This window comes from Nerophis ophidion, linkage group LG03 (genome assembly GCF_033978795.1).
Source record: "Nerophis ophidion isolate RoL-2023_Sa linkage group LG03, RoL_Noph_v1.0, whole genome shotgun sequence".
In the NCBI taxonomy this organism is placed as follows: Eukaryota; Metazoa; Chordata; class Actinopteri; order Syngnathiformes; family Syngnathidae; genus Nerophis; species Nerophis ophidion.
The window spans coordinates 52,037,950-52,063,312 of record NC_084613.1 but is presented as its reverse complement, the minus strand read 5'-3'; the positions used below and the strand labels follow the sequence as shown (position 1 = coordinate 52,063,312).

General features: G+C 40.0%; 1 long non-coding RNA gene across 1 annotated transcript; it reads right to left on the bottom strand.

Moving 5' to 3' along the window:
- Window positions 1-20,457: 20,457 nt before the first annotated feature.
- On the bottom strand, window positions 20,458-20,954 carry LOC133548779 (uncharacterized). The gene is made up of 2 exons (XR_009805962.1): window positions 20,683-20,954; window positions 20,458-20,574 (listed from the first exon to the last, which is right to left on the bottom strand). It is a non-coding gene; the product is annotated as an uncharacterized LOC133548779 (long non-coding RNA).
- Window positions 20,955-25,363: the final 4,409 nt, after the last annotated feature.

The window sequence follows — 25,363 nt, the reverse complement described above, 5'->3', positions numbered from 1 at the left end:
ATGCTTTGCTCTGATTAGGGGGTACTTGAATTAAAAAAATGTTCACAGGGGGTACATCACTGAAAAAAAGTTGAGAACCACCGTTTTAATATATATACTATATACAGCGAGAGGAGCCAGTCGAGGTGGTTCGGGCATCTGGTCAGGATGCCTTCCAAACGCCTCCCCAGGGACGACCGGTAGGAGGCCACAGGGAAGACCCAGGACGCGTTGGGAAGACTATGTCTTCCGGCTGGCCTGGGAACGCCTCGGGATCCCCTGGGAGGAGCTGGACTAAGAGGCTGGGGAAAGGGAAGTCTGGGTTTCCCTGCTTAGGCTGCTGCCTCCGCGATCCGACCTTAGATAAGCAGAAAAAGATGGATGGATGGATATATACTAAAGACCCATTCCTCAGCGTCACTATGCAGGTCATTCCTTGGCTGAGACATCCATGGCCAAGGCTTCCGTGCGAAGATAACGTGATGTTTTATAGTTGAAGGGTTTTTTTTCCCCTCCTTTTCCAGGAGAAGGTGAGAAACCGAGCTACCAGCATCGCGCTCATATTTGTAAGCAGAGTTCTTTAGGAGAGATATGAGGTCAATAGAGGCTGGGGGTTGTGATAAATTATATTTAGATGAAAGAGATAATCCTTGTCAAAACAGCTCCTATAGTGGGCAGAGGACGTGTCAGTCGATGGCATCTCATGCAGGAAGGAATATGGCAAAGGACATTTAGAAATTAATGTTTTTTTGTTTTTTTTTACCGAATACCAGTTTTATTGAACCTAACATCTTAGCACGGTAAAGTTCTCTACTATTTGAAGATAAAGAAGATATAATGATAAATGTTGGACAGAAAACAGTTTAAAACTGTTTAAAATAAGTAACTGCTTATTTTCAGACCTCACTAACAATTTTGTGGGTCAAAGGACGGTCTGCTCGTACTCATGCTTTACACCAACTGGAAGAAGGTACCATTTGAGAACAAATTACTTTGTTTAACATACAGTATAGGCACCCTGATAGCATTTGTAAACCGCAGGAGCTAAAATAGGCTGAAATGCACCTAAAAGTCTCTTAACGTTCTCCCAAATAGCCAGACATTTAACCGTATAATGACTGAAAAAATCCCCGGTATCGGGCCGCAGAAAATGCTTTGAGGATAAGGCAGTGCAGATAACCATTGAGATGATACAGTCAGTCAGCGTTTGCAGAGGGCAACTTCATGTTTAATTGCTTAAATCAACACGATTAGATGGCTTTTTAATGTCTGCAAAGCTCTGACAAAGCCTGTTGATTTTGTGAGCAGACATTCTGTGTTTACTTATTCAAGCCCTCCATTACGAAGATCAGATCAGTGACAAAACATCGAGATGTGAATGCATGTAAAAATAAGAAAAAGGTATGTGCTTTTAAATAATCTTTATCTACAGCAAAGAGATGCTTTGCATTAAAAACGAATACAATTGCAATTAAAGCGGTAATAATATAATATGATATCATATAATATCATTCTGCTCGCACACCAGATGAGACTGCACAGCAACAATCTCATAATCATTACCATTACAGATGAAAGGCCAGGCCCAATTAGAGTGGCTCCAATTGCTGCAATTAAATAAGTGTGGTTGAATGATAATATCTTTTCCCCCCAGAAATTCTAGAAAAAAACCTCAGCGTTGAATAATCCTACGATCAAAAACAATCAAGTCGGACTTTGAAGTCGCTGCGCTAACAAATCTTACAAATACATCTGGTGGAGAAATTGCGTCTCGGCCTCGTCCGACAGGCGCCGTTGGCCTACTGCGACGCATGCCATGAGGTTCGGACCTACTTATTGCTGCACCATAAGGCAGCTTTTGTTTTTGCCGAGGACACTGGAGCGTGTTCCCACCCACAGAGGATTGCAGTACACCGCCAGAGTCCACAGGCCTTTCACTGGCGTCCAAAAGTTGTCCCATGATCCCATCCCTGCATCAAAACCAGCTGAGTACGAGTGCGGCTTGGTGAGTGCTCGTGCTCGCACATAATTTGTAGCTGACTGCTGCTTGCAACGATTGATCACTGGGTAAACAAACACGACATGTATGGAAGAAAACCTCTCTGCTGCTCTCAAAAAGATCAACACTCTCCTCAGGACTCAAAAGGCTTGAAATTAAACTTAGAGATCATCGATGAGTGACATCGGCCAATACCAATACTGATCACATGTATTAACTGTACATTTTTAAATTAACTCATGGTGAGTGCTATTGCCAGTTTAAAAATAACAGCACATTAAGTTAACTAGTTCCTTATTCTTTTTGTATTACATACAATTGTTTGAGCAAAAAAAATAATAATAGTACACGTCAACTAAACAAAATCAAAACTACCATCCATTACTCATTTAAGTCCTTATTTGCCCTCAAAGTCCTCCTGTGTCCATTGACCTATTCTATGAAATTTAAAAAAATCTAAAAAAAAAAAAAATTATATCGGTAAAATAAAAATATTGCAGTAAGTACTCGAGAATCGATTATATACTGATATTCCTCTTGTTGTTTGGAGACCAGAGCTAGCTAGGCTAACACTAACAATCTACTAAATTAAACATAGTAACACTTGACTATGAATGTTCTCTTTCATCCAGGTCATTGTAATCTCAGGGCATTCAATCGATTGCAACTGGACTGTTTGGTTTATCTTAAAAGATGTTTCGCCGTTCATCCGAGTAGGCTTAAACAGTTCATGCTCAAGGACTTAGATGGGTCGGATCAAGTTTTAGGCTTAGATTGGTCATCTCTAGTGTAGAGGCTGGTGCCAAAACCCCAAATATTTATACTGCAAAACCAGGAGGGTGGGCCTGGCAAGGATGGTTTTTCCCCATCGTTTTGAGAAAAACAATGTTTTGATGTGAACGAGCACTCCTAACTGTCAGAGCCAACGACAGTCGTCAAAGTCTAATATCACCTCGTTAGCATTCAGGTATTGTGTGGCAGAACAAAAGCTGTGAATTGACTACTACCAGTCCAAAATAGTCGGAATACCCGCCGTTAGCATTCCATTTAATTGTAAAAAAAAAAAATCACAAGTGGCATTCTGGTCACCTTGTGTAACCAGAACGTTTCTAACTCCTGGTGTTTGTTGGAGGCAAAATTGCGGAGCCTTTGAGGAATGGTTGAAAGGACAGTGTTGTATGTGGTAGACAGGTGGTGTCGCAGAGCACCTCCTCTCTTCAGGGATGTTTTTTCAACCTTGACTTAGATGGCTTTCCTCACACCTCTTTTGTACCATCCAGGATCTGTACATGTTTGTTCTCAAAGTAGTGCTGTCCCTCCCTGAGGTGCGAGTAGACAGCTGAGTCTTGGCCTGAGGAGTTTATGTCTATGCTGTGTCATCGACTTAGTATTTGCTTTGTTTACCCAATATACATTATGAATCAGTGCATTCATCATTACACTGGATAGTGAGAAAAACTATCAGATCTACTCTTAGACTTAGGTTGGTCAGATCTAGTCTCGCGGACACATGTACTTTACATCAATGAACTGATGAAGCCTACTGAGGTATTGGCACCAGCCGCTAGACTAGTTTTGACCAATCTAAGTCTAAGACTAGAGCTGACCAATCTAAGTCTAAGACTAGATTTCACCAATCTAAGTCTATGAGCATGAACTGTTGAAGCCTCCTCGGATGAGCGGCGACATGTCTTCTAAGACAAACCAAACAGTCCAGTTGCGATCGATTGAATGCCCTGAGATAACATGGTAACACTTGCTGTGATTCACATTTACCAGTCTGAAAAGGCCGTTAACACGCCAACATCCATCCATCCATATTCTACTGCTTGTTCTCTCGAGGTCACAGGAACTGCTGGAGCCTATCCCAGCTGCACTCGGGTGGAAGGTGGCGTACTTCCTGGACAAGACACACCGCCATGTGCTGAGTGAATGAAAGTTATTAAATTAAATCCCTCTTTGGCTGTATGATGTTTGGTCCATTTCCCCCCATTATTTGTATATAATTTTAATGAATTTAGAAACAAAATAAGGAATTTTCATGTTGTCGCATTATTTAATAGGGCAGGTTTTTTTGCCTCTACAATTACAATTCCACTCATATATCTATGTGATATATGTCTATGCTCAGAGACATCTAGGCCCCGCCCCCATACTCTCCACCTCAAAATGTGCTGGTATGTTTGAAAGGGGAAAAAAAAAAAGAGTAGTGAATTTGAAAAATGGAAAGTTGAAAATAAAAACCTGCAGTCTTCTGGCTCCTATATTCGAGTTAACATAGTAATTTTTTCACTATTCTCCACAGTAGTTGAAGTTTCCTTGTGTGTGTTTGTTGTGCTGTCATTTTTGTGTTCACACCATACTGTAATTGTAAGTTGTCTGTCTTGTGGAATTCAAGATCGCCACAATACATTTAATTATTAGGCGCCTCAGGGTGTGCGGTCGCCATTCACACCAAGCTATAGAATTAACTTGAGGTTCTGTTGGCTGCAAATGGCCTGCAGGACTCAAACGTTTGAGACCATTGATCTAAAGCACATGTGTCTAACTAAGAGCCCGCGGGCTAAATGTGGCCCACTGTGTCATTTTATGAAGCCCACAAGATCTTAAATGGTGTGCTTAGTGTTTTTGCGGAGAGTCTCATTTCAAAACCTTTTATTTTGAAAGTCTAACTTCCGCTCCCGGTGTTTCTTATGTTAGATTAGATACTGTAGCTTCTTTTCCCCCTCTTATAAATACAATTGCTGAACAAGTGATGAACAGTTATCACATTATTGGAGATATATTTGAAGCAATTATGTCTTTTTGTTATGTTAATTATTGTTTTACATCAAAGTTAGAGTTACAGCTGCGTCATTTATTAAATATCACCTCACAGCTATCTGATTTAAAAAGCAATATAATTGAAACTATTGTTGTCTGTGTGTAAGTTCAGTTTCTAAGCAGATAAAATACAGACTTTAATTTTATTGTCTGAAATAAAGCTTAACAAAAAAATGAAAAAAACAGTTGTTTAACAATATGTGTTAGATATTTTGTTGAGGAACTGAGGACACCAATTTTAAAAGCTTTTTAGGTGGAATTATTTCCTACAGTTTAAGTTGTTGAACAGTCCGGAGTCTCCATTGTCGTATTTTAGGCTTCATAATGCACCACACATTTTCAATGGTCTGGACTACAGCCAGGCCAGTTTAGTACCTGCAATGTTTTGCTACCAAGGCACGGTGTTGTAACACGTGCAGAATGTACGTGAATGTTGGCATTGTCTTGCTGAAATAAGCAGGGCCGTCCATGAAAAAGATGTTGCTAGGATGGGAACATTTGTTGCTCCAAAACCTGTATGAACCTTTCAGCATTAATGGTGCCTTCAGATACCCATGCCTTGGCCACTAATACACACCTAAACTATCACAGATGCTGGCTTTTGAACTTTGTGTCTACAACAGTCTGGATGGTTCCTGTCCTCTTTGGTCCGGAGAACACAACGTCCACAGTTTCCCCACAAAAAATTAAATGTAGACTTGTCAGACCACAGAACACTTTTCCACTTTGCATCAGTCCATCTTAGATGAGCTCGGGCCCAGCGAAGCCGGCGGCGTTTCTGCGTGTTGTTGATAAATGGCTTTTGCTTTGCATAGTAGAGTTTTAACTTGCACTTACAGGTGTAGCGTCAAATTGTAGTTACTGACAGTGTTTTTCTGAAGTATTCCCGAGCACATGTGGTGATATCCTTTACACACTTTTTGATGCAGTACCTCCCGAGGGATCAAAGGCCATGGGCATTGCCGCTTACATGCAGTGATTTCTCCAGATTCTCTGAACCTTTTGATGATATTATGGACCGTAGGTGGTGAAATCCCTAAATTCCTTGTAAAAGCTTGATGAGAAATGTTGTTCTTAAACTTTTCAACAATTTGCTAACGCATTTGTTCACAAAGTGACCCTCGCACCATCCTTGTTTGTGAATGACTGCATGAGCATTTTAATTTAAGCTGATTTTATACCCAATCATGGCACCCACCTGTTCCTAATGAGCCTGTACACTTGTGGGGTGTTCCAAATAAGTATTTGATGAGCATTCCCAAACTATCTCAGTCTTTTTTTGACACTTGTGCCAGCTTTCTTGAAACATGTTTCAGGTATCAACTCATTTTACACAATGTGCCAACTTCACTGGTTTTGGGTTTTGTATAATGTAGTAACAGACATGTTCATAACAATATGTAATGTGTACAATACTTAGTGTATTTTGGTCTTTTTAAGCATTGCCGAAACTTAGTTCCTCAACGCGTATGTTTTCGTTTCCATAGCTGCACATTTCCAACTTCCAACAACAAATGTGTGTTCCTACTTCCGGGAAAAAAACACAAGTGTTCTCTAATCACAACAGACTTGGTAACAGATAATGAAAACAATTATTTTTGAACAAACAAGGATTCATAACCTTATATTTTTGAAGCTGAATTATACAGAAGAAGAACTGCTATTTATAGAGTTGAGCAAGAAGGAAGGGTAAAACGGAGAAGATTGAAGCCACGAGAGTAAGGTCGGTGGGACTTGACTGTATTAATGTGGAACTTGGTTTGATTGATTGATTGATTGATTGATTGATTGATTGATTGATTGATTGATTGATTGATTGAAACCTTTATTAGTAGATTGCAGAGTTCAGTAAATATTCCGTACAATTGACCACTAAATGGTAACACCCGAATAGGTTTTTCAACTTGTTTAAGTTGGGGTCCACGTAAATCAATTCATGGTATACATATATAATACAGTCATCACACAGGTTAATCATCAGAGTATATACATTGAATTATTTACATTATGTACAATCTGGGGGGTGGGATGAGGAGGGTTTGGTTGATATTAGAGCCATATTATTGCGACATTATTTCAGAGCTTACCCAAAACAAACAAGAGCAGTTAACTGGACCAAACCGATATTGAGTGAATCACTACATAATTGATCATGATTCACGCAACATGTCATGCTTGTTTTTACAAATACAGTACATATGTAAGCTGGCTGGTTATGTAAAAACAAAACTTAACATTGGGCTAATATATAACAGACTCTGTAATATAATTGTCCTTGTTTTTCAATTACAAACTCAAACGGCTAATACCAAAGCAAACCGATATGTTAGTACAGGTTATTATACAGGTAACAAACATAAATGAAGTATTGTTGTCGTTTTTTTAATGCATTTTTAAAAGGGGTTTAAAGGCAGAATGAATTGCTCTCATTAGCTGCATTGCTAGCCTCTTAGAACGAGCCGATTATTAGAACGTATATGCAAAAACACACAATCTTTTGTTTTCCTGTCTCTCACAAGGATTGTGAACAACAGGCAAACTTCCCTTTAAAGGCCTACTGAAATGAGATTTTCTTATTTAAACGGGGATAGCAGGTCCATTCTATGTGTCATACTTGATCATTTCGCTATATTGCCATATTTTTGCTGAAAGGATTAAGTAGAGAACATCGCCGATAAAGTTTGCAAAGTTTTGGTAGCTAATAAAAAAGCCTTGCCTTTACCGGAAGTAGCAGGCGATGACGTCACTGGTGTGAGGGCTCCTCACATCTTCATATTGTTTATAATGAGAGCCTTCAGCAGCAAGAGCTATTCGGACCGAGAAAGCGACAATTTTCCCATTAATTTGAACGAGGATGAAAGATTCGTGGATGAGAAAAAAATAAAATAATAATAATAAGTTAAAAAAAAAAAAAAGGCGAGTGCAAGTGAGAGCGATTCAGATGTTTTTAGACACATTTACTAGGATAATTCTGGGAAATCCCTTATCTGCGTATTGTGTTGCTAGTGTTTAAGTAAGTTAAAGAGTACCTTAAAGTCGGAGGCGTGTGGCCACGGGTGTTTTGACGCCAGAGTCTCTGAGAGAAGTCACGGCAGCAGGAAGACGCTGGCTTCGCTGATCCCCGGTAAGAGCAGACTTATTTCCATGTTCGCTTGACCTCTCTGATCCATAATAAAGCTTCACCTCCGGGAATTTTAAACAAGGAAACACCGTGTTTTTGTGTGGCTAAAGGCTAAAAGTTTCCCACTTACATCTTTCTACTTTGACTTCTCCATTATTAATTGAACAAATTGCAAAAGATTCAGCAACACAGATGTCCAAAAGGCTGTTTAATTGTGCGATGAAAAGAGACGACTTTTAGCCGTAAGTGGTGCTGAGCTAATATGTCCCCTCCAACCAATAACGTCATAAACACGCGTCATCATCGCGTCATCATTCCGCGACGTTTTTAACAGGAAACTCCTTGTGAAATTTAAAATTGCAAATAAATAAACTAAACCGGCCATATTGAGAAATGTTAATATTTCATCATTGATATATAAACTATCAGACTACGTGTTCGGTAGTAGTGGGTTTCAGTAGGCCTTTAAAGTACAATTAATTTTCACTGACCTGATTTATTCACATTGTCCACAGGATGGGGACAGATTTTCAGCATTTACACGAAGCATTATTGAAATTAAACTTACCGGCCAAACTGAAAACGCCGGTGGGCCGCAATTGACCCATGGGCCGAAGTTTGCACACACCGCCCACTCCTATGACACAATTAAATACATATAATTGTATACATCCTTGTGATACCTACGCCACTGGGTGACTGGGTGACTATTTTTTTGTTTTAATTTTAATACACTGGTTAACATGTTATTAAACAGTTTGGAATGTTAACATTTTTCATAAAGATCAAAACGAATTAGTTAATTTAATTGTGAAAAAAAATTGTTTTTAATTCAAAACAACTACAAGGTCAACCATCATAAGGGAACATATTGTGTTGGACTTAAGAAGTATCACTATATGATCTAGTTCAGTGGTTCTTAACCAGGGTTCGATCGAGCCCTAGGTGTTTGGTGAGTCGGCCTCAGGGGTTCGGCGGAGCCTCTACCGCGGAGGTCAAGATACACCCAACTCATTGTGTAAATAAAAACTTCTCCCTATTGGCGTATTATGGACACCCCCAAACAATGTTCCCTCTATTTTTTACATTTGATTTGCAGGTGTGTAGTTTGTTGTGAGTTCATGCACTGTGTTGGTTTTGTTCTTTGAACAAGGTGATGTTCATTCACGGTTCATTTTGTGCACCAGTAAAAAAAACCTATAACTCTGCCTTAAATTTGAAAAACATTTTTATTTTTCATTAAAGAAGGGTTCGGTGAATGCGCATATGAAACTGGTGGGGTCCGGTAACTCCAACAAGGTTAAGAACCACTGATCTAGTTAATAGAAATATAAATGTAATACATAATTATTATGTACATGTAAAAAAAAAAAAGTAACTGTCATTTCATTCTTTAATGAATTACATCATCTTCCCTGAAGAGACCTACTAACGATGGTACAGGTGGATACAAACATGTCACGCAATACAGTTCAGTTGCTGCGTTGTTGTCTTTTTGGATTATTTAAAGCTGGTCTGACTCGCATCTTATCTTGAACAGCTTCCTCACATGCACACACAGACAAGCCGACTTGTGTACGAACTTTCAGTAGCCAAACAAATTATCTCCAAATCCCCTGAATCATTAACAAGCAACCTAACTGTTGCTTGTATAGTCGGGATAGCTGACAAATTCTCCTGCATAGGCCACTTAAATAGCATTAAAGGACAGTTAGGAACTTTTCAAACCAGCGCTGGTCTTGAGAACCCAGATTAAATGTGTGATTAAGTCAGCCAGAAGCTAGAAGTTTATTATTCTAACAACTAAGTGAGTGTAATCATGTGCTCCGTCCTTTTGGTCTTGTACTACTGCTAACGGGCGAACGAGACATTTTCTGCATGTTTACTTAAAGTAGATACTGTGGTTTACTTCACTGCAGACAAGAGATTTGGCTCATACAAATATACAATTGCAATAAAAGTGGCTCCTTTTTCTACAAATCGACAGTAATCGAGCTGAAGGAGGAAAGAAAATACATGTAGTCATTAATTTATTTTATTGCTTGTCCTTATTCGGGTCTGGTGAGCTGGAGCCAATTTTAGCTGACTTTGGACAATAGGACCGGTCGCCAGCCAATCACAGGTCACATATGGACAACCGTTCACATAATTAAGCAAATGTGTATGTTTTTGGGATGTGGGTGAAAGTACATGGAGAAAAGCCCCCCAAGAGAAAAACATGCAATTTCCACACAGAGAGGCCCCAACAGAAATTTGAATCCTCAAACTTCTTACTGTGAGGCCAACATGCATAGCAAAGTAGACCGTGAGGTGCATTATTGTTAAGATGACAGTAATACAATAACTGAAGTAAAGTTAATTACATTTAAATAGCGCTTTTTCTCTAGCGAATCAAAGTGCTTTTAAAATGAGCTGCATTTACACCAGTGTGGGCGGCACTAGGAGCAAGCTGGGGGAAGTATATTCAGCTTAAGGACACAATGGCAGTGACTAGGATGGCGAAACCCGGATTCAAACCGGGAACCCCTCAAGTTTCTTGTCAGCCGCTATACAATCTGAGACTCGTCGCCCTGCCGCTCCATGGCTCAGAAGAAAAATTAAAGGTGACCGATGATGATGATTTTAATCTACATTTAAAGGGGAACATTATCACCAGACCTATGTAAGCGTCAATATATACCTTGATGGTGCAGAAAAAAGACCATATATTTTTTTAACCGATTTCCGAACTCTAATTGGGTGAATTTTGGCGAATTAAACGCCTTTCTGTATATTGCTCTGGTGGCGATGACGTCAGAACGTCATACAGTTGCCATTTTTATTTTCTACACATTACACACACGGGTCTCAGCTCTGTTATTTTCCATTTTTTCGACTATTTTTTGGAACCTTAAAGACATCATGCCTCGTCGGTGTGTTATCGGAGGGTGTAACAACACTAACAGGGAGGGATTCAAGTTGCACCGAAGATGCGAAAGTGTCTGCCGCCAGACCCCCATTGAATGTGCTGTAGTGTCTGCACATTTTACCGGCAACGACAGACATGACACAGAGATGTATGGATAACCTGCAAATGCATTTGCAACGATAAAGTCAACGAAATCACAAAGGTGAGTTCTGTTGTTGACTTATGTGCTAATCAGACATATTTGGTTGCGGCGTGACTGCCAGCTAATCGATGCTAACATGCTATGCTAATCGATGCTAACATGCTATGCTAATCGATGCTAACATGCCATTTACCGGTGATGACAGACATGACACAGAGATGTATGGATAACCTGCAGATGCATTTGCAATGATAAAGTAAACAAAATCACAAAGGTGAGTTTTGTTGATGTTGACTTATGTGCTAATCAGACATATTTGGTTGCGGCGTGACTGCCAGCTAATCGATGCTAAAATGCTATTTACCGGCGGTGCTAAAGCAGACATGGCACATAGATGTATGGATAACCTGCAGATGCATGTGCAATGATAAAGTCAACGAAATCACAAAGGTGAGTTTTGTTGAGGTTGACTTATGTGCTAATCAGACATATTTGGTCGCGGCGTGACTGCCAGCTAATCGATGCTAACATGCTATTTACCGGGGGTGCTAAAGAAGACATGGCACACAGATGTATGGATAACCTGCAGATGCATTTGCAACTATATTACGTTTCCTTCCACCCACGTTTAATGCAAAAAAAACACTTACCAATCGACGGATTTAAGTTGCTCCATTATCACGAAATGCGAAAGTCCTGATTGTTTGGTGCGCACATTTTACCGGCGATGCTAACGCAGCTATTCGGCCATGCTATGGCTATGAATAGCGTCAATAGCTATTCGCTCAATAGCTTGAGTTTCTTCTTCAATACTTTCATACTCCAACCATCCGTTTCAATAAATGCGTAATCTGTTGAATCGCTTAAGCCGCTGAAATCCGAGTCTGAATCCGAGCTAATGTCACTATATCTTGTTGTGCTATTCGCCATTGTTTGTTTACATTGGCAGCACTGTATTACGTCACAGGAAAATGGATAGCGGTTTCGAAGATAGCGAAAATAAGGCATTTTAAAGCTTTATTTAAGGATATTCCGGGACCGGTAAAATTTTGAAAAAAACTTCAAAAAATACAACAAGCCACTGGGAACTGATTTTTATTGTTTCTAACCATTTTGAAATTGTGATAATGTTCCCCTTTAAAACACTTCCTTGCGGTCTAGATAATATGTATATTTTTGGTGTAAATGATTCTCCACAGTCACATTTATACATCGATTTTTGTGTACGTCTATAATATGTTCATTTGTGGAGGTGTTCCAATTTGCAAATGAAACCTTGCCCCACCCTCTTCAGTAGTATCAGAATGTACCTTTTGAAAAGGCACACCGTTTAAAAATATATATCTTGAAGATAAATGTCACCGCTCTTGTCTTGTATACTCTAGCCTTTAAATAGACCCCCTTTTTATACCAGTTGATCTGCCGTTTCTTTTCTTTTCTGCTCTGCCCCCCTCTCACTTGTGGAGGGGGGTGCACAGTTCCGGTGGCCATGGATGAAGTGCTGGCTGTCCAGAGTTGGGACCCGGGACGGATCACTCTCCCTGTGCATTGGTTGAGGACATCTCTAAGCTGCTGACCTGTCCCCGCTCGGAATGTCCTCTAGAGGGGAAGGGGTGGTGGTGTGGAGGGGTGGGGAGGGGTGGTGTCACCTACATCTGCGGTCCTCTCCCAGATTTCTCATTGTTATCCTACTGGGTTGAGTTTTTCCTTTTCTTGATGTGTGATCTGACGCGAGGATGTCGTTGTGGCTTGTGCAGCCCTTTGAGACACTTGTGATTTAGAGCTATATAAATAAACATTGAGTGATTGATTGACTTTCCAGACACGGTCAAAAATAAACATCTTAAGCATTATATAGTTTCACCCGGCCACAACATTAGGTACACCTGGCCACTCACAATGCGGCATAAAAAAAAATTACATTCAGCAATATTTGTGTCACTGCATGTCAAACATGGATGTTATTATGTGCATGCCAAGATTAAAAGAAAATTGTACTTTATTCTTACTTTTCTTATGATTCCTTAATCTTTTTCAACCGGTGTTTAGTGACAAATCCAATTTTGGCTTTACAATAAATGCCATCTTAATGAAACAGTCCTGTGCAAAAATGTGTAAAGACAAATAAACACTGTATTTATTGTGTAGAAACTACAGTAGTCGGGAGGCCGTTATATGAGAAGGAATAACAGGCAAAGCTCCAAATTGCAGCAAATTGCATTTCTTTTTCCGGGGTATGATCTTTTTACTGGGAGCATTGCAAGGAGTGTGAGGATCACACATCAAACTGCCTCGAGGTTGGCATAACTACAAACAGACCGGTACAGACTTTTTCAAACAGGTATTATTATTATTATTATTATTTATATTTTACTTAACCAATCGCACAAGTGAGAAATTGTATCTCAAGTTACTTCAAAAAAGGAAATGCTGTCAGAAGACCTTTCATGTCTTCCACTCCAACACTGAACATTGATAGCCATGAAACACTGTTTGAATGATGATGTCACAGCGTCCTTAATCGCATTGCCTATTTTTCTTCGACCGTGCTTCGGGGCGCAAGTGCTATATCCTGCCAGAAACAATTCAATAGAAGCGTGTTCCGGCAAAGAACTTGAGTTACAGTATGTTGTCATTAGAAAGCAAACTAGCATTGAGTAAACAGCAACGGTTGTGGCAATATGTGCAGAAGAAAATAATATTAGATAGGTAAGTAGTACTTTAGTAGCTGGGCATAACATAATTTGTTCCTGACTTTTAGTGTGTGTGTGTGTGTGTGTGTGTGTGTGTGTGTGTGTGTGTGTGTGTGTGTTTGGGTGTGTGTGCGTCAGGTCTTACAATATATGTGTTTCAGTGCAGAAAACTGAATTACAGTCGAGGCAGGAAATCATTTAAAAAAAAAAAAGTCAGGGTTTTTCACTAAATTCACCGTTTTAGTTCCAAAAATGTAATCTAATCCATCATCCTCGACTGGGACATATTTCACGGCAAATGCAAGATCACTTAAATAGTTCACGTCGCCTTATCCAAATCACATTGGGGGTCTTTGAAAAGGCTCAACATGATCTGCAGTATCAGAGGAAATAAGAGCGGCGTGGCGTGTCTGACACATTGAAAGCATTTTCACTCACTTTAAAGGGTTTCGGTTTGTACTGGCATCAACTTGGTCTTGATCCATTTGAGCATGAAGAGTATCTAGCATTGCTAACAAGGGGAAGAAGTACTGTATGTTTGCTAGAGACAGTATGGGGAGGGAAGAAAAGACACCATAGCCCCTGCATCGTGTCTGGTGTTCATTTGATACTTCTGAACACGGGCAGCCCACCTGGTTCTCATTTCAGCAGTGTGCAAGCTGGTCAGGGTTGCCTTGTTTTATTGGAAATCGTGTTCTTATAGTCCCCCGGTCTGTCCAGACTGACCTCTGTCAGCTCCCACGGGTGCATCCAAGAAGAGCCATTGCTCGGTAGACTTGGATATGACTTGACAAGACACTTTCGAAGCTGTTCTGCCATCTGGGGAGTGTTTGTGTAGACCTGCTATAAAGTCACCCCAGAGAAGAGGGAGGGACTTTAGTCTTTCTTATGAACTATGTCTAGTTGTTTTGCCCCAAAATAGTTGCACTAAACAAGGCCGTGTCCATGTGCTAACAGAAAAATATCATGTTACTTGTTTTCACCAAAGTCTTAATTATAATATGTTGCCATATTGTGCATACTGTACAACTCCTCTCTGGGGGGCCGGGCGTACCAGGATGACAGGGGATGCAAAACAATAACAATTATTCTTTTTAAAATGCAATACATTTCCATAACATGGTCACTACTGCCCACTCCTCTATGAGCTGCCACCTTATCCTGGTAGAGGAGTTTGCGTGTCCCAATGATTCTAGAAGCTATGTTGTCCAGGGGGCTTTCTGGCCCCTGGTAAGGTCTCCCAAGACAAACAGGTCCTAGGTGAGGGATCAGACAACGAGCAGCTCGAAGACCTCTATGAAGAAAAACAGAAAAGGATCCAGATTTCCCTCGCCCGGACGCGGGTCACCGGGGCCCCCCTCTAGAGCCAGGCTCGGAGGTGGGGCACGATGGCGAGCGCCTGGCCTGTTCCCATGGGGCCCGGCCGGGCAAAGCCCGAAGAGGCAACGTGGGTCCCCCCTTCAATAGGCTCACCACCCATAGCAGGGGCCATAGAGGTCGAGTGCGACGTGAGCTGGGCAGAAGCCGAAGGCAGGACATTTGGCGGTCCGATCCTCGGCTACAGAAGCTAGCTTTTGGGACGTGGAATGTCACCTCAATGGGGGGAAAGAACCTGAGCTAGTGCACAAGGTGGAGAAGTTCCGGCTGGATGTAGTCGAACTCATTTCGACGCACAGCAAGGGCTCTGGAACCACTTCTCTCGAGAGGGACTGGACTCTCTTCCACTCTGGCGTTGCTGGCAGTGAGAGGCGACGGGCTGGGGTGGCAATTCTTGTTGACCCCCGGCTCAAAGCCTATACGTTGGCGTTCAACCCAGTGGACGAGAGGGTAGCCTCCCTCCGCCTTCGGGTGGAGGGACGGGTCCTTACTGTTGTTTGTGCTTACGCACCAAACAGCCGTTCAGAGTACCCACCCTTTTTGGGTACACTCGAGGGAGTACTGGAAAGTGCTCTCCCTGGTGAATCCCTTGTCCTACTGGGGGACTTCAACGCTCATGTTGGCAACGACAGTGAAACCTGGAGAGGCATGATTGGGACGAATGGCCGCCCGGATCTGAACCCAAGTGGTGTTTTGTTACTGGACTTTTGTACTCGTCAAAGATTGTCCATAACAAACACCATGTTCAAACATAAGGGTGTCCATAAGTGCACTTGGCACCAGGACACCCTAGGCCGCAGTTCCATGATCGACTTCGTAGTTGTGTCATTGGATTTGCGGCCTCATGTTTTGGACACTCGGGTGAAGAGAGGGGCGGAGCTTTCTACCGATCACCACCTGGTGGTGAGTTGGCTGGGATGGTGGGGGAGGATGCCGGACAGACCTGGCAGGCCCAAACACATTGGGAAGGTCTGCTGGGAACATCTGGCAGAGCCTCCTGCCAGAGAGCGTTTCAATTCCCACCTCCGGAAGAACTTTGAACATGTCACGAGGGAGGTGCTGGACATTGAGTCCGAGTGGACCATGTTCCGCACCTCTATTGTCGGCGGTTTTTGGTGCCTGTCTTGGCGGTAATCCTAAAATCTAGTTTCTCTTGTTAAATTGTTATTTTTATTGTTATATTTGTATTCTTATTTTTGCTTTTATTTATATTATTATTATTATATTTTATATATTTTTTTCCATTAATACCCCCATTATTTACTTTTGTTTTTTAAATTTGTTCTCAATTCTGTACACTGCTGTTGGAATTTTACAAAAAATTTTCCTGAGGGAGCTCTCCTGAAGGAATCAATAAAGTACTATCTATCTATCTATCTATCTATCTATCCATCTATCTATCTATCTATCTATCTATCTATCTATCTATCTATCTATCTATCTATCTATCTATCTATCTATCTATCTATCTATCTATCTATCTATCTATCTATCTATCTATCTATCTATCTATCTATCTATCCATCCATCCATCCATCCATCCATCCATCCATCCATCCATCCATCCATCTATCTATCTATCTATCTATCTATCTATCTATCTATCTATCTATCTATCTATCTATCTATCTATCTATCTATCTATATTGTACACAATAAACATTGAGCTTGATCTACCAAGATCCAAATGACAAGTGCAGACTTGTGTGCACAGTAAAAAGAGCAAAATTATATAAATTCGTTTTTTGTCCATTTACTACTATGCTGTCAGCTGTCACCATGGAAACACTCATTTCCTTCCACATTCATATTATCATGCTGCAACCTGTGGCTTTTTTTCTATGTTTTGAAACATGCAGAAGGCAATTATAATATCCACCACATTTGCTGGGCATTTTAGAAGCTCTCCTGCCAAGGACCACCAATGGAACCAACTGTTTAGCACACTGAAGGTGCGCCCTGTGAGATGCAGGCACAAACTGCGAGCATGTTCCGGAATGATCCAACCGCAAGACAATGCATAATGCAAGACGTTTTTTTTTCACAGTAAGTTTGTTAATAATATATCTCCTGGATAGGCTGCAGAGCCCCAAGTGACCCTGAGTGGGACTCGCGGTAAAAAATGGATGGATGGAGAAATGAATGAAAAAAAATGAACGACTTAAAAAAAACACTAGAAGACACAATGGCTGCTGTCTCCAAATCCGCCCTTAAAGCATGTATCAGCTCACAGATGGAATTGCTATACAGATATGTATACTATTATATTTCCTTAATTTGTGTGCCGGTTTGCACAAACATTCCAGATGTGCTGAATGGAGATGCAAAACAGAGTCATGCTTGATAAATCACATTGCGAGCGCTGAATGATTGTACTTGCTCCTCCTGTTCCAACAAGCAGCATATATTCCTTATATGTATTCAGAAAGACAAACAAGTTAAATCTACTGCGCTCTCTATTGTGTTAATTTAAGAGAAATGGTAATGGTAAATGGGTTATACTTGTATAGCGCTTTTCTACCTTTGAGGTACTCAAAGTGCTTTGACACTATTTCTACATTCACCCATTCACACACACATTCACACACTGATGGCGGGAGCTGCCATGCAAGGCGCTAACCAGGACCCATCAGGAGCAAGGGTGAAGTGTCTTGCTCAAGGACACAACGGATGTGACAAGGTTGGTAGAAGATTGGGATTGAACCAAGAACCCTCAGGTTGCTGGCACGGCCACTCTCCCAACTGTGCCACGCCGAGACACAATTATCAGCTTAATACAGTTCTTCTCAAATAGCGGGGCGGACTTCCTGGGGCAAAGGGGCTGGCTCTCAGTATTATACAGTAAAGCAAAGCAAGTTTATTTAAAGAGCACAATTAGTACACAAGGCAAATCAAAATGTTTTAAAGAACATTAACAGAAGGAAAAAAAAATAATAATAATAAAAAAACAATCATAATCAATGACAATTAAAATCAATGAAATAATGTATATAAAATACTTTCAATTATCTTATGCACAATTGAATAAAAGTGTTTTCAGGCTGGATTTTAACATTGCAAACTCTGAGGCCTGCCTCACATCTCCAGGAAGACTATTTTACATTTAAAAAGTATAAAACAAAACACTAAATTGGCCCTAGTGTGTGAATGTGAGTGTGAATGTTGTCTGTCTATCTGTGTTGGCCCTGTGATGAGGTGGCGACTTGTCCAGGGTGTACCCCGCCTTCCGCTCGAATGTAGCTGAGATAGGCACCAGCGCCCCCCGCGACCCCAAAGGGAATAAGAGACAGAAAATGGATGGAAAAAAAAACAAAGGCAGTTTTAACATGTTTGGTCCTGACTCTAGGCACCAGCAGGAGACCACTCCGTGAGGTTCTCAAAGCTCGAGATGGTTCATATGGCGCTAAAATGTCCGAGATGTACTTTGACAAAAGACCATGAAAATACGTTTAGACAAAGGGAGCTTTTTTAAAATCCATTCTCCGAGCAACAGGAAGCCTAAACACTGGTCTAATTTGGTCATATATCCTGGTTCTACTCAGGACTCGAGCAGCAGCGTTCTGGATGTACTGCAGCTGCTTTAAAGCTTGTTTAGAGAGCCCAATGAGAAGGCCATGACAGTAGTCTAACTTGAGGGCAATAAAGGCATAGATTTGTCTTTCTAAGTCTTGTTTAGACATAATTCCTCTGATTTTGGCAATGTTTTTGAAGTGGTAAACGTTGTTGATGTTATTGACTTAATGTTACAGTTAAAATCTGAGTGCATTATTACCCCTAGATTTTTAACCTGATTCTTAGGTTTCAGGGAGGTTTCAGTAAACTCTGCTTCAGCTGTGCACTACAAAACTTGGTCAGTGTAGCCAGTAATCCTGATTTATCCAGCCATCCATCCATTTACTACCGCTTGTCCCTTTCAGTGTCGCAAAGGTGCTGTAGCCTATCTTAGCTGCATTCAGGTGGAAGGCGGTGTACACCCTGGACAAGTAACCACCTCATGGCAGGGCCAACACAGATAGACAACATTCACACTCACATTCACACACTAGGGCCAATTTAGTGTTGCCAACCATTTTGATTAAAAAAAAGTGCGCACGTTGTTTTATTAATATTTTAGGTCATTGAATAAAAATGTCCATTATGCAATAGTTTAAGTTGTTAAAAAAAATGTTTGTCGTTTAAAATAAGGATTTAATTTTTTTGTTCATCAGGCAAATTGATGCAATTTAAATATTTTCTGTTTCAGACTAAAACAAAGTTAGTAAAGTTTTCTTTGTTGTAACTTGATTTATATTTCTTTGTTTTGTTTTTGATTTTGTTTTCTTTAATGTTAATAAAGATGCAATCTTATGCAGAGGTGTACTTATAACAGTTTTAGAGACAAACTAAAGTAGTTTTGGCAGAAAGTGACGGGGGGGCTGCGAAATCCTTTCTTCTTTCTCGAGGGCACGTAACGGAAATTATTTGGGAAGCACTGACTTAGTAGATCAGTTTTGCGTGTGCTATGAAGTTTTCACATGCTTTAATACACACAAACCTTTAGTAGCTCAGGCCCTTTGTTTGCTCCAATGGCAAAATATGTGTAAGAATTTTAAGGAATGTTTTTGACAAAGGACTTTTAAAGTCAAACCTCATTTGTCAGATTCTGACTATCGTCAACGGCGTCGTTTCTGTAACATATTGTGATGATATGTAGTATTGTACACTGGTCAATGGGTGTAGAAAGACAACTCAAAGTGTAGTAATAGAAAATAGAAATATCTGAATATAGATTTAAAACTACAACGATTTTCAGGCTTCCGTGGCCCTTAAATGTAACACCTGTGGTCTAATCCACTTTCTAAGCCTTCCCTGCATGACCCGCCTTCATGCACTCCTGGGATCATCCGCATCTCCATCGTCATGACCATCTTGATGAAGTCCACGTGTTCAAAAAGGGTCCCCTTGATGACCCCTTTAAGATTGGGAAGGAGGAATAAATCACACAGAGACAGGTCGGGTGCAGAAGATGGTTGCTCCAACACGGAAGTGTTCTTTTCTGCCAGGAAATATTGTAATCTCAGGGCATTGTAAGTAGGCGCCAGTTGCAATGGTTGGGTATCGTTTGAATTCGAACGATTCCGATTCCGATTCCGATTCCGATTCCAATTCTTTGTTTTGATTCCGATTCCTGACGATTCTCGATTCTGATTCTTTCTTTAAAAAAAAAAAGGCAGGGTCAAAAAAAAGTTTAGGATATTTTAAATGAGCTAGTTAACCTACAGTCTTTCTGAATGAAATAGTCTGACATTCTCCATCAATTTTAATTCTATTAACTTTTTATAAATTCCTCACAGGGCTGTTTTCAACTTGAATATAAATATCAAATCTATGAACTTGAATATAAATATTATAAATTATGAATACATTTTACAGGGGTACACTTTCATCAAGAGAGCTTTATTTTGGAAACCTCATGAAAACACATTTACACACACAAGTGTAATATACTGCAGGTTCTTAAACATGTTACCGTGCTCCCACTGATGGACTAACCTGGTGCAGAAAAGAAAATAAACAATAAGAAACAACTTGCAAAACCTAGTCCAGATTAGCAGCAGGTACAGTATAAAATCAGAGACAGTTCTTGTTTAGTGAAATTACCATATCCGCCTTCTCAGGCAGGGTGTGTGAGCGTTCTGGACAGATAGTGTCTCCTGTCGAAGACGGGACACGCATTTATTTGTACTCCATGAACTCGGAGGTGCTTCATCATGTTCGACGTGCACCCTCCTAAGCACGAAACAGTCCTGTCGCACGTGTTACATTTCGCCAATATTTCATTTTTTTTAGTAAAATAAAGCCACACTTTCGACATTCGACACCCGCTATCCATGCTTGACTGACTTGCTCGGCTACATAGGCTCGGCTATGCTAACACTTCCGGCGGTGAGCGCTTCTTCGTTGGTGTTCAGCGGCTTCTTCTTCCGGGTCGGCGGCCTTATTATTTTTTTCCGGTCAGCGGACTGGGTATCGAAACTAACAATCGAAATTTAAACTTTTGAACGATTGCGGGAGAATCGGAAAGTTAGACCCGGTTCCAATCAATACTCAATACTCGATACCCAACCCTACCAGTTGCCCTGCCACAACTCTCACCTCTTCTGGATGATACCCAAATGATCAACCTACAAAGAAATCCTGTGCCGTTCGCCTCGTCAGCACACAAGTAGAGGCGAGAGTTGTGGCAGGACTATTCATGGCTGCTTGGACTTTTTGACTTTTTTCTATCTAAAGATTTTACATCAGGCTTGTTTGATGTCAATTCCAATACTGATCATTCATGAGTGAAATCTGATTCTGATCACATGTATTACCTGTAAATAATTATGGTGAGTGCTATTGACGGTTTAACAATATCAACACAATATTCAAAGTAGTTTTTTATTCTGTTTCTTTACAAAAACAATACCTATAGAAATTACTCTACTACTACTCGTTTAAATAATTAGTTTTTTGTCCACAAAGTCCTCCTGTTTCCAGGAGAATTTGTAAACATTATCAAAACAAAAACATATACTGTATTTTTTGAGCAAATAAAAATATCCATCGAATCACTTTAGTATTGTTCATATACCGATACTTTCCTTGGTATCGACACCCCCAATGTATTAATCGATCCACCTTCCTCTTACTGTACGTGTTGTGTACTGACTGACAATGCTGACACACGAACAGTTGCAGTCTAGACTCTAGGTCAAATTTATTTGGATAGCTGCTTGCTTTCTGTTGCAACACTCTTCCTTATAACACATCATAAAGTTTATTTAGCAATTACTTTTTTTTCGGACTACAAGCACCTACTTTTTCCAATGCTTGGAACCCTACGGCGTATAAAACTGCAGCTAATGTATGGATTTTTATTCACTCACTGTCATAGCTTTTTGTATTCATCAAATAGTTTTCAACACCGACAGAGACACTAAAAAGGTGTGTTATTGTTTGTGGTATGGCGCCATCTTTTGGAAGAGTTTGCTCACTGCAGGTGCTGCGGGCTGAAAATGTATTTCCTGTTTCGTGCCTTGAACCATGAAGCATAACCGCTTATAACGTTTTTGCTCAAAAGGATTCTTCAATCATCACTACCAGTGATGGGCGTTCTTTTTGTATTGTTTCAGTTTTGTAAATTCACCAAAATGTCAGCGTATAATTGTCAGTCTGTTTTGCTGATTGGAGCGCTAGCTTCCGCAGCTCGTGTGTCGATGACGGTGACTTCTGTTTTGTTTGATCAGCTGATTTGCTGCAATGTGACGAATACCATTTGGAAAAAAAGAAAATAAACATATACGGCTAATATATGTAAATATATTTATTTATTCTACATTTTGGTGGGTTCGGCTAAAGTATTGGTTTGCTCTATTGTCTGAAAAACACGGTATTTGTTGGATTGCTTAGTGGTTAGCTTGACTATTAGCATGCATCCTTCTGCTCGCTCTCAGTATGTTACATGTTTAGCCTCATCCTCCAGGGATAACAATACTTGATAATCATACCTAAGATACTAAGAAATTAAGTTTATTTCCTTTAAGTGAGATGATTATTATTAGCTTAGAGGAATTTCTCTACACTGTATAGACACACAATTAGCTGCTATGGATGTTTGTCAGCCAGTGGACTAATATTAAAAACAGTTTGTAATCTGAAAAAAAAAGGCATTACCGGTGACCACATACTTTTTTACGAAAACGGGTGGTTGAGCGATTGACGTGTTCCTATTTCTAACTAACCTTGTATCAAAACCGATATATAATGTGACTGTTTGGGGACAAAAATACAACACAGCAGTACAAATGCTAACAATCCTTCCCCATTTCTAAAATTGGACAATTACATTGAGTAGTCACCCTCCCAAAAAAAAAAAATCTAAAATCGTAAAGACCAGCCTGGGACTCTGTTTCCATTTCATGTCGCAGCTCTCAAATGTGATGTAAATCCTGCAATTCTGTTTTGATTTAGCCTAATAATTTATTGCATGTGGCATGTGGTTTTGCGCAACAAGACCAAAGGCGCTGCACACGTTTTTCAAAAAAGAACCTGATATTTTCTACACACCCTAATCAGTTTAGGATGATTGTGGGGGGGAAAGAAGCAACATTTGTGAGACAGGACAGACCAAACATCCTTCTAGGCTTACAGAGCTATTAATATAGATTTAATCATAGGTCTTCTCTCGGGGTAGAGGGAATTCCTCCCTGGTGGGTGCCCGACCCTCTTCAAAGCCCAAGTGTGACTTACAAATGATTTGTTGTGAATGAGTGACGGCGAACACGAGAGATGGACGACATCCAGTTTGTGGAAAAAAGGGATTTTACCCAGCAGCCGACCGCCATAACGTATTTCTTTCTTCTATATAAACACCAGTTTACGGTCATATTTGGCCTCTAAATGCTAGCTTCTGAGGAGGGCTCCTTTTAAATTTTTTTTTTTATAATTTCTCCAATATCATTATAGTTCTGCATCACAATTTTACATTGAATCTAATTGTCAGCTTCTCAAGCCACATCCTGTTTTGGGTGACCTTCCCTTGCGGTTGTAAGACATAGCAGATAAGAACACACACACACACACACACACACACACACACACACACACACACACACACACACACACACACACACACGCACACACAAACACACACACTTCTCCCAAGCCATCAAAGCAAGTTCAGAGCTGCCTTCTGGAGAAAGAGTGGCGCAACAGCTAATGCGCCTCATTGAAACGCTCGGCTGGCCATGAATGGACACATTTGCCCACGCTAAAAGACATCCTCAGAGATGAGCTTAGAGAAGGTGAGACTGTGTCACTGCCACTGGCGCCTGGACTCACCTGGCTACATAACTCCACCGCCGACACCAACTGTATGTGTGAGCCATGCCAAACAAACACGCACACTTTAAAAGGTGTTCCATTTGTCCTCAACTCTGATGGTTCCTGACGATAATGTATTTATTAAACCTTCAAATGTAAAAGATTGTATCTTTAAAATGAATTCACATGCATTTTGCAAGTGCTGCCAACGCCGTCTAGTAATAGTAAATGTTTTTTCTTCGCGTGTGTACATTTGACAAGTGGTTAAAATGTCAGTATCAAGAGATCATTGCATGCTTATCGAGTTGTTTTTACACCGCAGGCGAGTGTGCTCACCCCTGGTGACCCGCAGAAAAAAAAGTAAGCATCTTGATGAGTGTGGGTGCAGACCCTGCGTGCTGGGAGCTATGACAATCACAAAAGGGTTGATTTGCATTAAAATTGGCATGTGACCGCTGCAGGGAATTTTTCAATTTGTTTACGACAGTTATGTTGTCAAACACAGTCAAACAACCAAATAGAAAAACCAAGTCCAATATGAATAGTAAACTGTTTATTCTTGAAACGACGCTGTTTTCACACCTATTTTGACTAAAAATGAATGAAGCACTGGAGAAATGTTAATTATAAAATCACAATAAATTGCCAGCTAATAAGTGTGTTACTTTCTCAATAACAACTAATTTCCTGTAAAAAATATATTTGTTGCAATATATTAATTTAATTGTACTAATTTATGTAATTTCTGCAGTTAATCATAATAAAGTCGCAACTATATGCTGTGACTTCAAAGCAATGATTTTACAGTGTATACACATAGTAAAAATATACCAGGATTACAGAGTATTTAAAAAAAAAAAAAAAAACCTCTGTAAAATATTCTCAGGGTATTCAATTGATCACAACTACACTGTTTGGTTTGTCTGACAATAAAATGACCAGGATAAATGAGAACATCCATGGGCACGGCAAAATACTGTATTCAGAATGTACTATAAGATTGCAACAAATTACTATAAAAATACATGTTGCTGCAAAAGTAATGCAATTATTAGCAGGTAGTTTGATTGGGTTTACAATGAAAATGTTTAGAGAAAGGGACAACAAAACTAACCAGTTAACTCAAGTTTTTAATCACATAAAATATGAAATTAATAATGTTTAAAATCCAATGAATCACAAAATGTATTTTGATTGTACATACTCCTTTACCTGAAACGCACATGGTTACTTGAAAGGTTAATTTGACTTAAAGATGAACCTACAGCCTTTAGATGAAACTGTTATAATGGTAGTATGTTGTCAGGAACAAATTACGTACATTTAAAAAGTGTTCCTGTATGATATTCAGAGAATAAAATGCATTTCCATCCCAGTATTGGGGACTTTGTATACATTTATTTATATATATATATATATATATATATATATATATATATATATATATATATATATATATATATATATATTTATATAT